General features: G+C 49.1%; 2 non-coding genes across 2 annotated transcripts; both read right to left on the bottom strand.

Annotated features, from left to right (window-relative positions):
• Positions 1–3,730: 3,730 nt before the first annotated feature.
• On the bottom strand, positions 3,731–3,802 carry TRNAE-CUC. Its single transcript has one exon. It is a non-coding gene; the product is annotated as a tRNA-Glu (tRNA).
• Positions 3,803–4,082: 280 nt separating this feature from the next.
• TRNAL-CAA lies at positions 4,083–4,188 on the bottom strand. The gene is made up of 2 exons: positions 4,151–4,188; positions 4,083–4,128 (listed from the first exon to the last, which is right to left on the bottom strand). It is a non-coding gene; the product is annotated as a tRNA-Leu (tRNA).
• Positions 4,189–11,916: the final 7,728 nt, after the last annotated feature.

Here is an 11,916-nt window from a genome sequence, read left to right as displayed (position 1 = left end):
CCTGAGGCCAAGTGTGGAATGTCCAGGATGCCCAAGATAAAAACCTGATCATCCAGGAGCTTGGCACTAAGGCTGACACTGGGAATGCCTGAGACAGACAACTGCTTGACCTGACAGCCCATCACCAAGGGCTATGTCCAGGACAGCTGGGATGAACAGTTGGTCTCTCAGCAACCCAGTGCCTGAGGCCAATCTGGGATGCCCTGGATGGACAGCTAGCTAATAAACCCAGTAGCCCAGCACCCGAGGCCAAGTTTGTGATTCCTGGGATGGACATCTTATGAACCTTGCAGCCTGGTGCCAAAGACCAACTTTTGATGCATGGGATACCTGGGATGAACAGCTGGTCTGTGCAGCAGTCTGGCCATCAAACCAAATCTGGGATGCCCCCCTCCAAATGACTGGACAGCCAAGTGATCAGTGATATGTTCAGGATGTTTGGGATGCCTGGGACAGACAGCTAATCAATCTGGCAGCCCAGTGCTGAGGCCAAGACAAGAACATTCTGATGAACAGCTGGTTGACCCAGTAGACTCCAGCACCCAAGGCCAAGTCCAGAATGCCCAAGAAACCCCAAACAAACAACTGACTGACTTGGCAGCCCAGTGCCTGAGGCCAAATCTTGGATGCTCAGGAGCCCAAATCAGACTGCTGGTCACCAGGAAACCTAGAACCCAAGGCCAAGTCCTGGGTGCTTGGGATGCCCAGGATGGATAACTAGTCAACCCAGCAGCATAGTGCTCAAGGTCAAGTCTGGGAAAACATACAAACAACGCTTGACCCAGCAGCCTGGAACCCTAGGACAAGACTGCGATCCTCTGGGTGGACAGCTGGTTGACATAATTGTCTGAAGTCCATGGACAAGTCTGGGACACCCAGGAAGCTCAGGATGAATAGCCAGTCTACTTGGCAGCCTGTAAACTGTGCCCAAGTCAGGGTTACACAGAATAAACAGCTGGTAGGCCCAGTGGCCTGCACCTGAGGTAAAGTTCAGAAGGCCCAGGATGGACAGCTGGTCGATTTGGTAGTTCAGCGCTCCAGACCAAGTGTGGCACACCTGAAATAAAACACTGGTTGATGTGACAGCCTGAATCCAGAGGCCAAGTTTGAGATGCCCATGACAGACAGCTAGACAGCCCAGTATCCTAGTGCCCAAGGCCAACTCCTGGATGCCCAAATGGACACGTATTCACCCTGGCAACCCAACACCCGAGGTCAAGTTTACAATGCCTGAGATGAGCAGATGGTTGAGCCAGCAACCTGGTGTGGGAGGCCGCTTCTACCTAGCAGCTCAGCATGCAAGACAAAATCTGGCACACCAGGGACTCCCAGAACAGGCAACTGGTCATCCCAGCAGCCTGGCACCTGAGGCTAAGTTGAGATGCCCAGACCAACAGCTGGCTGAGCTAGCCTCTTGATACCCAAAGCCAGCTTTGGATTCCCCATATGGACAGCTAGCTGAACTAGCAGCCTGGGGCCCAAGACGAAGTCTGAAACACCTAGAACAAACAGCTGGTCAACATGGCAGCCTGGCAGCCTGGTCAAGTTTGGGATCCATGAGACACCTGGGGAAAACAGCTTATTGACTCAGCAGCCTGGCGCCAATGCCAAAGCAGGGACCCTCAGAACAGATGACTGGCAAACCTAGTAGCCAAGTGCCTGAGACCAAGTCCTAAATTCCCTGAACGAACAGTTGATCCACCTGGCATCCTAATGCCTGACACCAATTCATGACACCTGGGACAGAAAAACGGTCCACTTAACAGCCAGGTGCCCAAGGAGAGTTTTGAATGTGCAGGACACACATCTGGTTGACTTGGCAGCCCCATGCCCAGGGCCAAGTCCAAGATGTCCAGATTGCCTGGGATGAACAGTTGTTTTATTCAGCAGCCTGGTACCTGAGGCAAGTTCAGGACACCTGGGATGGCAGCTGGTTGGCCTAAAGGATGCTTGTCACCTAATGCCAAATATGGCAAGCCCAGGACAAACTAATGGCCAACGTGGCAGCTCAATTCAGAAGCCAAGCCTGGGATAGACAGCTGGTTGACCAGGCAGCCCAGGGCCAAGGCCAAGGCTGGAACACCTTGGAAAGATAGGTGACTGACCTGGCAGCCAATCCAGATTTGGCTAGATTTGGCTAGAGGCCAAATCTAGGGTGATCAGATCAGGAAGAAAGTCAGCCTGGCAGCCCAATTCCTGAGGCCAAGTCCAGGATTTCTGGAAGGTCTGTCTCGTGGCACATTGGCTCTAGAGGTCAAGTCCAGGATGCCTGGGACAGCTAGTTGACATGCCAGCCTGGCACAAAAGGCCAAGTCTGGAATATCCTGGAGAGACAGCTGGTCAGCCCAGCAATCTGGTGACCAAGGCCAAGTCTGGGATGCTCAGGACGAATAGTTCTTCTAGCTCTAATACAAGTACCCAAGTCCAAGTCTAGCAGGCCTGGGGAAAACAGCTGGTAGACCCAGCAATTTTGCACCCAAGGCCAAGTCTAGAACACCTGGTACAAAGAGCTGGGTAACCCAGCACCCCAGCTCCCCAGCACCCTAGACTAAGTCTGGGAGGCCCAAGACATACAGTTGGCCAACTGCAGCCTGGTGCTAGAGGCCAAGTCCAGGACTCTTGGGATGGACAGCTGGTTGATCCAGCAGTATAGTGCCCAAGGCCAAGTTCAGGAAGCCTGAGATGCTGGTGACAACTTGTCGACCTGGTAGCTCAGTGCCAAGGCCAAGTCCAAGACACACAGGACACCCAAGATGAATAGCAGGTCAACCCAGCAGCCTAAGGCCTGATGCCAAGTCTGGGGCGCCTAAGATGGACAGCTGGTTTACTCGGCAGTCTGACACACAAGGCCAGGTCTAGGATACCTGGGATGCCCAGGATTGACATCTGATTGACCTAGAAACTTGACACTTGAGGCCTAATCCAGAATGCCCAAACAGACAGCCAGTTACCTGCCAGAACATCACCTGAGACCAAGTTTGGGACGCCTGAGTCAAACAGCTGGTGGACCTGCCAGCCTGGCACTGGAGGCCAATCTGGGAAGCCCGAAATGGACACCTTATTGATCTGGCAGTTTGGCACGCAAAGCCAAGTCCAGGACACTCAGGACACCTCAGATGAATAACTGGACAGTTCAGGAGCCACAGACAATTTGGGGACAAAGAGGATGACTAGCTTATCTACCTGGCAGCCCAGCACCAGAAAACAAGTCTGAGGCACCCAGGATGGACATTATCATTACCAGCCTGGTGTCAGAGGTAGAGTCTGGAATGCTCTGGATGAACAACTGGTTGATTTGGCAATCACTCCTGAGGCCAATTCTGACTCTTCTAGGATGAACAGTTGGTCACCCTGGCAGCCCAGCACCCAAGGCAAAGTCTGGGATGTCTGTTCAGAGCAAAATTTGCCCAAGCCATTGTGAGGAGCTAAGATCTTCTTGAGCCACCCCGCTAGGCGACATGTGCTGTTCTAATGGTCTTCTAGACACTGGCGAGACTTTTTAACCCCGGTCAGTAGAAGACCTACCCTTTGTGGCAGCCCCAGGTTTCTCTCTTTGGATCATATAGCTCTTCCCGCATTGTTCTTCCCTTCATAATTAAGGTATTGCAGGCATAGGACAAAGATTCAAACGCAGCCGGCCCTCACTAACCACATTAACGCCCGCTTCCGATTATTACATTCTCCTCTAAGTAAAAGGTTGAAAACGTTAATTAAAAAAAGAAAAGCAGTTTTCCCTGACCGGGAATCGAACCCGGGCCGCGGCGGTGAGAGCGCCGAATCCTAACCACTAGACCACCAGGGAGCGCACAGAGAGCGTTTCCTTAGTGAGCTAGACTAAATGTAAAAGGTGTGACGTAGACAGGATATAGTCATGTGAGTCTATGAACCTTAGGTATTTAACCCGCCTTCCTCATCCACCTAGGCGGCCATTCAACCACTGCAAATCAGAAAAATAGGCAGTGGGGAACGGCAGCTATCGATAGTCTGAGTGTGGCCGCCTTCCCAGAAAACAAAACGAAAAGGCGGAGAAAAGGGCTCAAGAAGGATCAAAGATCCCTGCAGGGAAGAGGGTAAAAAGCGCCTGTCAGAAGTGGGATTCGAACCCACGCCTCCATTCGGAGACCAGAATGCCCACAGGCAAGGTGAACACCTTGAGTCTGGCGCCTTAGACCACTCGGCCATCCTGACACGCTGGTTGGGGGTGCCCTGCACTGAGCCTGCTTCCTGCGCCTGCCTGCTGCGCTGCGTCCCTGAGCCCTCCAGGCAGGCTGTCCCAGGATCCACCCAGCCGGAGCGCTGGAGAACTGCGCTCTGAGCTCTAGAGGGTGCCGGGTCTGCGATGCACTCCAGACTTCCCAGCTTCGCTCATCTTTCCGCTCGGGCCGGGCATCTTACCGAACCTACAGAAGCAAGGAGAATCCCGCCGGAAAACCAGAGGGGTTTGTGACCGCCTGGCTCAGTAAAGGCAGGAAACTATAGCATCAAAGGCAAAGAGAAAAGCGCCGGACTGCAGCCCATCCAGGCAACCCGCCACTGCCAGATCCTGGGTTCCCGCCGCACATTCCCGACCCGAGTTGGGGAAACTGGCTAGTTGAGGGAATACATGGAAAGCACGTAGAAATAGGCTTGCCACAGAGTGACAGTGATTGCTGTTGTTTCATTATCATTAGGGCTTTCTGCCTTATTGTCCTTGGCATATCCATCCTTAAACGTCCACCCTTCTTCCTCTGCCAAGTCACACAGCTGTGGTTAAGAGATAATGGGGGATCGGTGTTTAAAAAAAAAAAGTTACTCATCCACGACACTTGTTAAAGCACTGAAAGGAAGACTTTATTCAAGGGCTCTATCCCGATAGGTGTAGACACCACTGCAATGGGGTCTTGCAGTTGGGGAGAGAGATTGGATTTAACCCGAAGTACAAGGGAGAGTGGAAATTTATAGCCAAAGAGTGGTGGTGGGGTCAGTGAATGGAAAATTACTAAGGGGGAATTCTATCCAAACCGATCTAACATGGTTCTTGCTGAAAGTAAGCTAGCATATGAGACATCACCTGGGGGATGGTAGAGGACAAGGAACCCATTACATATTCAGGGTGATCAGATATCAAGGATGGGGCATTCTGGTTAAACATGTTTAACAGGATTCTTTCTAAAACTGGACAATGGAGACACAAACACCGAAGTCCAGAAGTCAGGCCTAATTGAAAAAGAATTCAGGGGAGCAGTTCTCAAAACAGTGCAAAGACAGTAAATGTGCTTTAGCATCACATGGAGAGTCCTGACTCCTGTGCTCCAGACCACATACTATTCATTCACTCATTCACTGACTCACTTGTTTATTCATTTAGTCTTTACTGATATAGCATCAAACAAACAGCAAGCCCCCTGCCCTGGCAAGCTGACTGCTAGTGAAGGGGACAGCACAAACATGCAGGCTGTGAGGACAAAAGCAGGGCCCTGAAAGGGTGGAGTTCTATTTTTAGACTCTGGTGGTCAAGTAAGGCCTCATTGAGGTAACTTCTCCTAAAAATAATTTTCGAAAAGTAGAACACAGGACTCCCATGAAAAATACATGAATGATGTATACATGTCAAGATTTTATTCAACTCATTAATGTGGGGCCCTGGATGCTGCTATAACCAATTCAAAGGAGATTTTTGAAGAGATTTTTGTTTTTAATATCAGCCAGCCAAAGGAATGTTGAAAATAGACTGCAGCAGGTGGAAGGCAGATTAATATACTAAGGGGATAATAAGCTGTGATGTTTAAGGTACGGTTTCTACTTTGGGGTTGTTTGTTTCTGCCAGAGGTAAATCAGATGCATCTCTTGACAAATTGTATTTGTATTGCTGTCAGTAGAAATCTTTGCCCTTGATCTCAGACAGAAACCATTGGCATTATTGTCAGTTTTCTACAAGTTAACTTCTACCCACACAGTATCATAAAATAGTCAAGTCAATAGAAGCCAATCAAAGGTGTACATGGAATCAGATACTCCCCAAAAGATCTGCTAGACTACGCTAAGCACTCCACTGTAAGGACACCTAGAATCCAAGAGAATCAGAGCCGAACAGTAGTTAGAGCTGTAAAAACAGGTTTTATCCAGGAACTATTGCAATAGGGGAAAAGAGACTTCATATAGAATTGGGTTCAGTTCCAAATACAGCAAGGAAAAGTGGGGACTTACAGCCAAGGAGCAGGTTGGGGGTCAGTGGATGGAAAATGGTTAAGAAGAGTCATCAAGGGTAGAGAGACCCTTGCTAAACGGATGTAACAGGATTTCTGCTGAAGGCGGGCCAGGGTCATCAGATACCACCTGGGGAATGGTGGGGCATGAGGAACTTGATTAGTTGTGGAGAGTGATCAGGTATTAAGAGTGGGGGGATTCTCACTAGACTGATCTAGCAGGATTCTTATTAAAATCAGACTCCGCAAGGCAGGACATGGAAACCCAAGGTCAAGGCCTAGTTGAAAGGAAGGTTCAGGGAGGGGGGTGGGAAGGGACAGACTGGGAGTTCGAAATTTGTAGATACTGACAGATACATATAGAATAGAAAAACAAGTTTATACTGTATAGCACAGGGGAATATATACAAGATCTTGTGGTAGCTCATGGGGAAAAAGAATGTGACAACGAATATATGTATGTTCATGTATAACTGAAACATTGTGCGCTACACTGGAAATTGACACCACGTTGTAAACTGACTACAACTCAATAAAATAAAAAAACAAAAGAAAAAAAGAAAGGAAGGTTCAGAGGAGCCTGACTACATTTTGATCAAGAGGGAATCTTTGTCACTAATAATCTCTTTTTCACTTCCAAATTTGGGGTGATCATATCTCTCACATTGGAGCCTTCACTGGAAGGAGGACACAGGCATTGAAAGAAGGGGAAGAGCATTTTCCACAACCCTCAAAATAATATACTAATTCCTCTGGTGGCCTCCTTGGCCCTCAGGAACTTCTGCCCAGCCTGACCTTACCTCACAGTCTGCCAGTGAGTTAGCTGCCTTTTCCACACTTGATCTGCCTTCATCCCTCCTAGCTCACCCCGAAAATCCTCTGAGACCCTGGAGGGCAAGGACCAGGGTTGTAGCAGAGAAGATGATGAAATATCTGTGCTCAAGAAGCTCACACTCCAGGGAAGGAAGATGTAAAGAATAAGAATAAGAATAAGAATAAGAATAAGAATAAGAATAAGAATAAGAATAAGAATAAGAATAAGAATAAGAATAAGAATAAGAATAAGTTGGGAGTGATAAGTACTGTGAAGAAAAATAGAGAAAGAAGGGTAGAGGGAGATATAGGTAGTTCAGAAACCTCTCAGTTTTGCTTTCTAGCCTGAAACTATTGCCTTCGGAAAGTCAAGACTTCAGTTAATAAACTTGAAACAGTCGTCTCAACAGATACAATAGCCAGACTCGGGTTTTCCTGGTGGAGAAGGCTGAGGGGCAAGCATTTTGTTTTAGGCATTATGCTAGGAGTCTTCACACTCCAGGGAGAGGTTTGGCATAACCAGAGGCAGGCCTTACAACAGAAGTTTTTCCCATCACGTGTCCTCACCTATTAAATACATTTTTCACCTTGCTTTACTACTGGGCTGTTTGAAGTTTATTTCCTTTCCTTTCCCAGGACTTCTAGATACACAGGGCTATGGGAAGGACACTGATGGGGACCATTTTTGCATACAGCTATGGCAAGCTTCTGGGATTCCTGAGAGCTCGTTTGGAGGTTCTAGCAGGGGGTAGCAGCTACTCGTATACCCTTGACCGAGAAAAAGGGTCCTCCTCTATCGGAGATGGTTGTCCTCTTCGACTGGGCGCACAGCTTCAGGAGGGATGCACATGGAGTGGTGAGGGAGGAAGGGGACACCCGCTTAGCCAGCCAGATCAGCCAAATCAACCCTGGCGATCAATGGAGTGACAGATGTCGCAGCCAGATCACCCTCACATCCAAGCTTCTGGGATTCTTAAGAATTGCTTGTGATCGAGTCCTGTCTACTTAGCTCTCAAGGTAGAGCATCTTTCATTAGGGTTTTGGCCTAGGAGATGAGAGATGATGTGATTAGCCTCTGCATGAATTTCAGAGAAAGCCTATAGAGTGTCAAGGCTGATGAGGCATGAAGCCCAACAGTTTAACCCAGCAGAATGCAGTCTCTGCTCAGGGCTCCAAATGGGAAGTTCAGCCCCAAGCTGTTTTAGATACTCCTGGAGAAAGTAAACTGAAGACTGATGATGAGGGAATTCCAACCGTGTTTCCCAGTTCTCACCGGTGGAAGTGGCTTCAGTTCTCAACTAGGAGAAGACTTTGGTTAGAAGTCTGATGATGTGGTTAGAATGGACAGTCTTGGGGGGGAGGGGGGCAAAATTCACCAGGTGCTGATGGGTGGAAGCAAGGAAAGATGGTTCATTTTGAGAACCACCCAAAAATGGTCTCGTGAGTGGATTGAACAGACAAGGAAGGGAATGCAACAAGAACAGAATTAGGAGAAAGGACTTCAGAATGTTGGTAGCTCACCAATTCTTCTGTATTAGAAGCCTGATGCTGGAAGATCGCAGTGGAAGATGGCAGTAGAATATCGGTTGGATCCATTTTTGGCCCAAATGTGAAATTTTCTAGGTACAGAGGAAGAAACATAAAGACTGAGGCAAGGAAAAGAGAAGACAGAAAACAAAAGGAGGCAAGAATAGGCACTGAGGGCCAGAAAGGAGGAAAAGGGGACAGTTAGAAATAAAACAGAAGAAATGACAGTAAGTGGAGAGAATAAAACAGGAATGGGAGAGAACAGAGATGAGGGGGAAAGAACAAACACAGGAAGTGGAGCAGGAGCAGGGAATTCTAGATGGAGAGTCCCAGCTTGCTAGAAAATAGCAGGAGAAAAATGTAGGGGGCCTATGTGGGGGTGGGGAAGATTGCCCCTTAACCTCAATTCTAATCTCAGGCTCCTCTTTCCCTAGTAAGCCTGGCTTAGGTGGCCAGTGTTTTGTCAACACCCCCTACTTGCCCTTCTGACTTTACCTCTCATCTCCATTTGAATACGCAAGGGCAACAGTGCAATGGGAATGAAGATGACTAAGACGAGAAATGCTCGACTGCGGATGGAGGAGACAGGGCACTTCCCCTACTGGAGGAACCCTATCTTTGTCTGAGCTCTTCTCACCCATCACATCCAGCCAGGGAAGACCTCCACTCCCACAAAGCAGCGCACAAGAAGCCAGGTTCTACTGACAGCAAATCAGATTTCTCTTTATTTCCATCTTCAACAGGGGATGAGACATAAGGAGTGGTCCAGGTGCCTGGATTCTAACCTCCCACGTCTGCTTGGACCTTTGCCTGAACCCATGACATCCCTGCCTGATTTTCAAATGTCCCTTCCTTTACTCTGGAAACACCTTCATTTCTTCTGCAATAAACCAAAGGCCCAGGTGCATGTACCCCTGCTACAGCCTGGATGATAACCGAGCTGTATCTGTAAACCCGCGATTTCCCGCAAGCATTCGGCAGCGGGGCCTGTTCCGAAGGGACCACCGGCAGGGCCCCCTCCTGCGGACTAGAGCGGACAGCAAGCGGGCCACCCGCCGGCCACGCGCCTGTAAGGAAGATGAGCGGGCATGAAGCGCAGCTCTCGGGGACAGTAACGACCGGAGTGCGGCGCTGATCTCAGCAGTACTGGTGGCCCGGCGCTCGCCGTGTACATCCGCGTCCTCTCGCCTAAGCCGGGTCACCCCGCGCGCCATCTGGTTGAAGAGGTCCCGCTCCATCACGTGCAGTACGACCACTGCGTCGCTGGACACCTGCTGCTTCAGCACCTGGAACACAGTGTCGCCCCTCGATCGGCGCCTTGTGCTCCGCCGTGTCCCCTGCCGCAGCGGCGGAGAGCACCCCTGCTGCTGCTGCGACATCTCCGACGGCGAGTCACCCGGCTGCCGGCTTCCTTCTCCTTCATGTCCTGCGCCCTTCTGGGCTGGACTTCAGGACTACAAGAGATGGGCGGGCAGCTCACCAGGCCCCAAGCGGAGAGGCGCCCCGCATCTCTTATATACCGTCCCGCCCCGCCCACATGGCGTCACAGGGGGCCCTGGCGGGCCAAGCCCAGCTGTGATTGACCGCGGGACGCAGGCACCGCCCACTGATGGGCAGAGGGCGAGGACAAAAGGCATTGGACTCCTGGAGATAGTAATTGGCTGGAGAAAACAGACGCCGCACGCTGATTGGATGACGGGGAGAGCAAAGGGGCGGGAAAGTCTCTTGCATAGACGTGGGGCCTGGGCAGGATTGATGATGTCTTGGGGACTCGAAATTTAAGGCAGAAACTACCTGTAGAGTGCTCCTTCTCCGCTCCAAATGAGTCTTCTCAGGATTTCGGAGCAGCGGGTTGATAATACAACACTGGAGCAATCTGGCTGTTCCCTGCTTGGACTAGGGGAGTGGAAGGTGGTTTTCTATTTGGGGAGACGATATTGAGAACTCAGAGGGTACTGCAATATTATTAAATTTGGCTTTTCCCAGGGCAGAAGATAAGGAGGCTAAGGTGCTGTCTAGAGTCCCAGAAAAATAAATGCCAGTCTCAGATTGGGCTAAGGTAGAGGACAAATATAGAGAATCCCTTCTTCCCCTCCAAGCCAAAGAAGTTAGTGCTTCTCTGCAGGACATAACAAAAGAGGGTGACTGTTTTGAGAGACCTGGCTCATCTGTTACTTCAGTGATGTAAGAAACTGAAGAGAGGCTGAAAGAAAAAAAAAAAAAGAAAAGAGGATTTCTTTGGAGAGGGTTATAGGAGAATTAAGGAGTTTAGAATTTTATTATTTTGAACAGTATCAGACTGAGAGAACAAAGAGTGTTCTTGGGTCTCACATCAAGTAAAGGACTTTTTATTATCTAAGAGTGACTGAGAGTTATGGAACCTGCTCTGATTTCATCCACGGGACAGAGGAACCAGGATTTTGCAGATGTCTATTAAGGGACCGTGAAGGGAAAGAATAAAGTTTTTTTCTGTTTGTCCGCTATGGAGTTCTCCTGTTATGATTCATGAAGGACTTTCATTAATGAGTAAAGTTTCTGGAATAAGGTGGTTAATCTTTCTTTCTACCTTAGACCAGGCAGATGAGTATCTTGTTGAGTCACTGGTACCATAATTCAAGAGTATGATACGGGCAGGATGTACTGGGTTCATCCTAAGGGTAGCTTATGAGTGGACACCATGTCATTTGGGCTGTTTAGGCCATAGAGAAGGAAAGCATGGGACAGCAACAATCATCATATACCAACAACAAACACACAAGCAAATAAGTTCCTAAAATGATTTCAGACTACTATGAGTACTATGAAGGAGATAGAAGAGGGCGGTGGGGCAGAAAATGATAAAAAGAATCTGAATGGGTGATCTTGGAGCTGAGATTTACTTAGGAAGGAAACAACCACATGAGAAGCTGGGGAGTGGGTGCTCCAGGGAGAAGGAACTCCCCCTCCTGCACGCTTGGAACCCTTGAGAAACAGCAAAAAGGTGTGGGAGGCCAGAGAAGCAGCACAGGGCCAGGCCACATAGGCCTTGAGGTCATGGTGAGGGTTTTGGGTTGCCCTGGTGACCACTGAAAGGTTTTAAGCAGGTTTGTTCCTCCCTGCTTTGTGAGAGTGGAAGGAAGCAGATCAATCTGGCAAACACTTTGCAGATGTGACTGTTTTAGGGTATCAAGATGAGGCGATTATTTGGATTATCTAGGTGGGTCTAAATGTCTTCTCAAATGTTCTATAAAAGAGAAGCACAGGGAGATTTGATACAGGCAAAAGAAGAGGCAGCAATGCGACCAGGGAGACAGAGATTGGAGTGATGTGGCCACAAGTCTGGGAATGCCAGGTCACCACTAGAAGCTACAAGAGGCAAGTAAAGGATTGTCCCCTAGAACGCTTACAGAGG

The sequence above is a fragment of the Camelus ferus genome, chromosome 3 (assembly GCF_009834535.1).
Source record: "Camelus ferus isolate YT-003-E chromosome 3, BCGSAC_Cfer_1.0, whole genome shotgun sequence".
Classification (NCBI taxonomy): domain Eukaryota; kingdom Metazoa; phylum Chordata; class Mammalia; order Artiodactyla; family Camelidae; genus Camelus; species Camelus ferus.
This window is presented reverse-complemented; position numbering and strand designations above follow the sequence as displayed.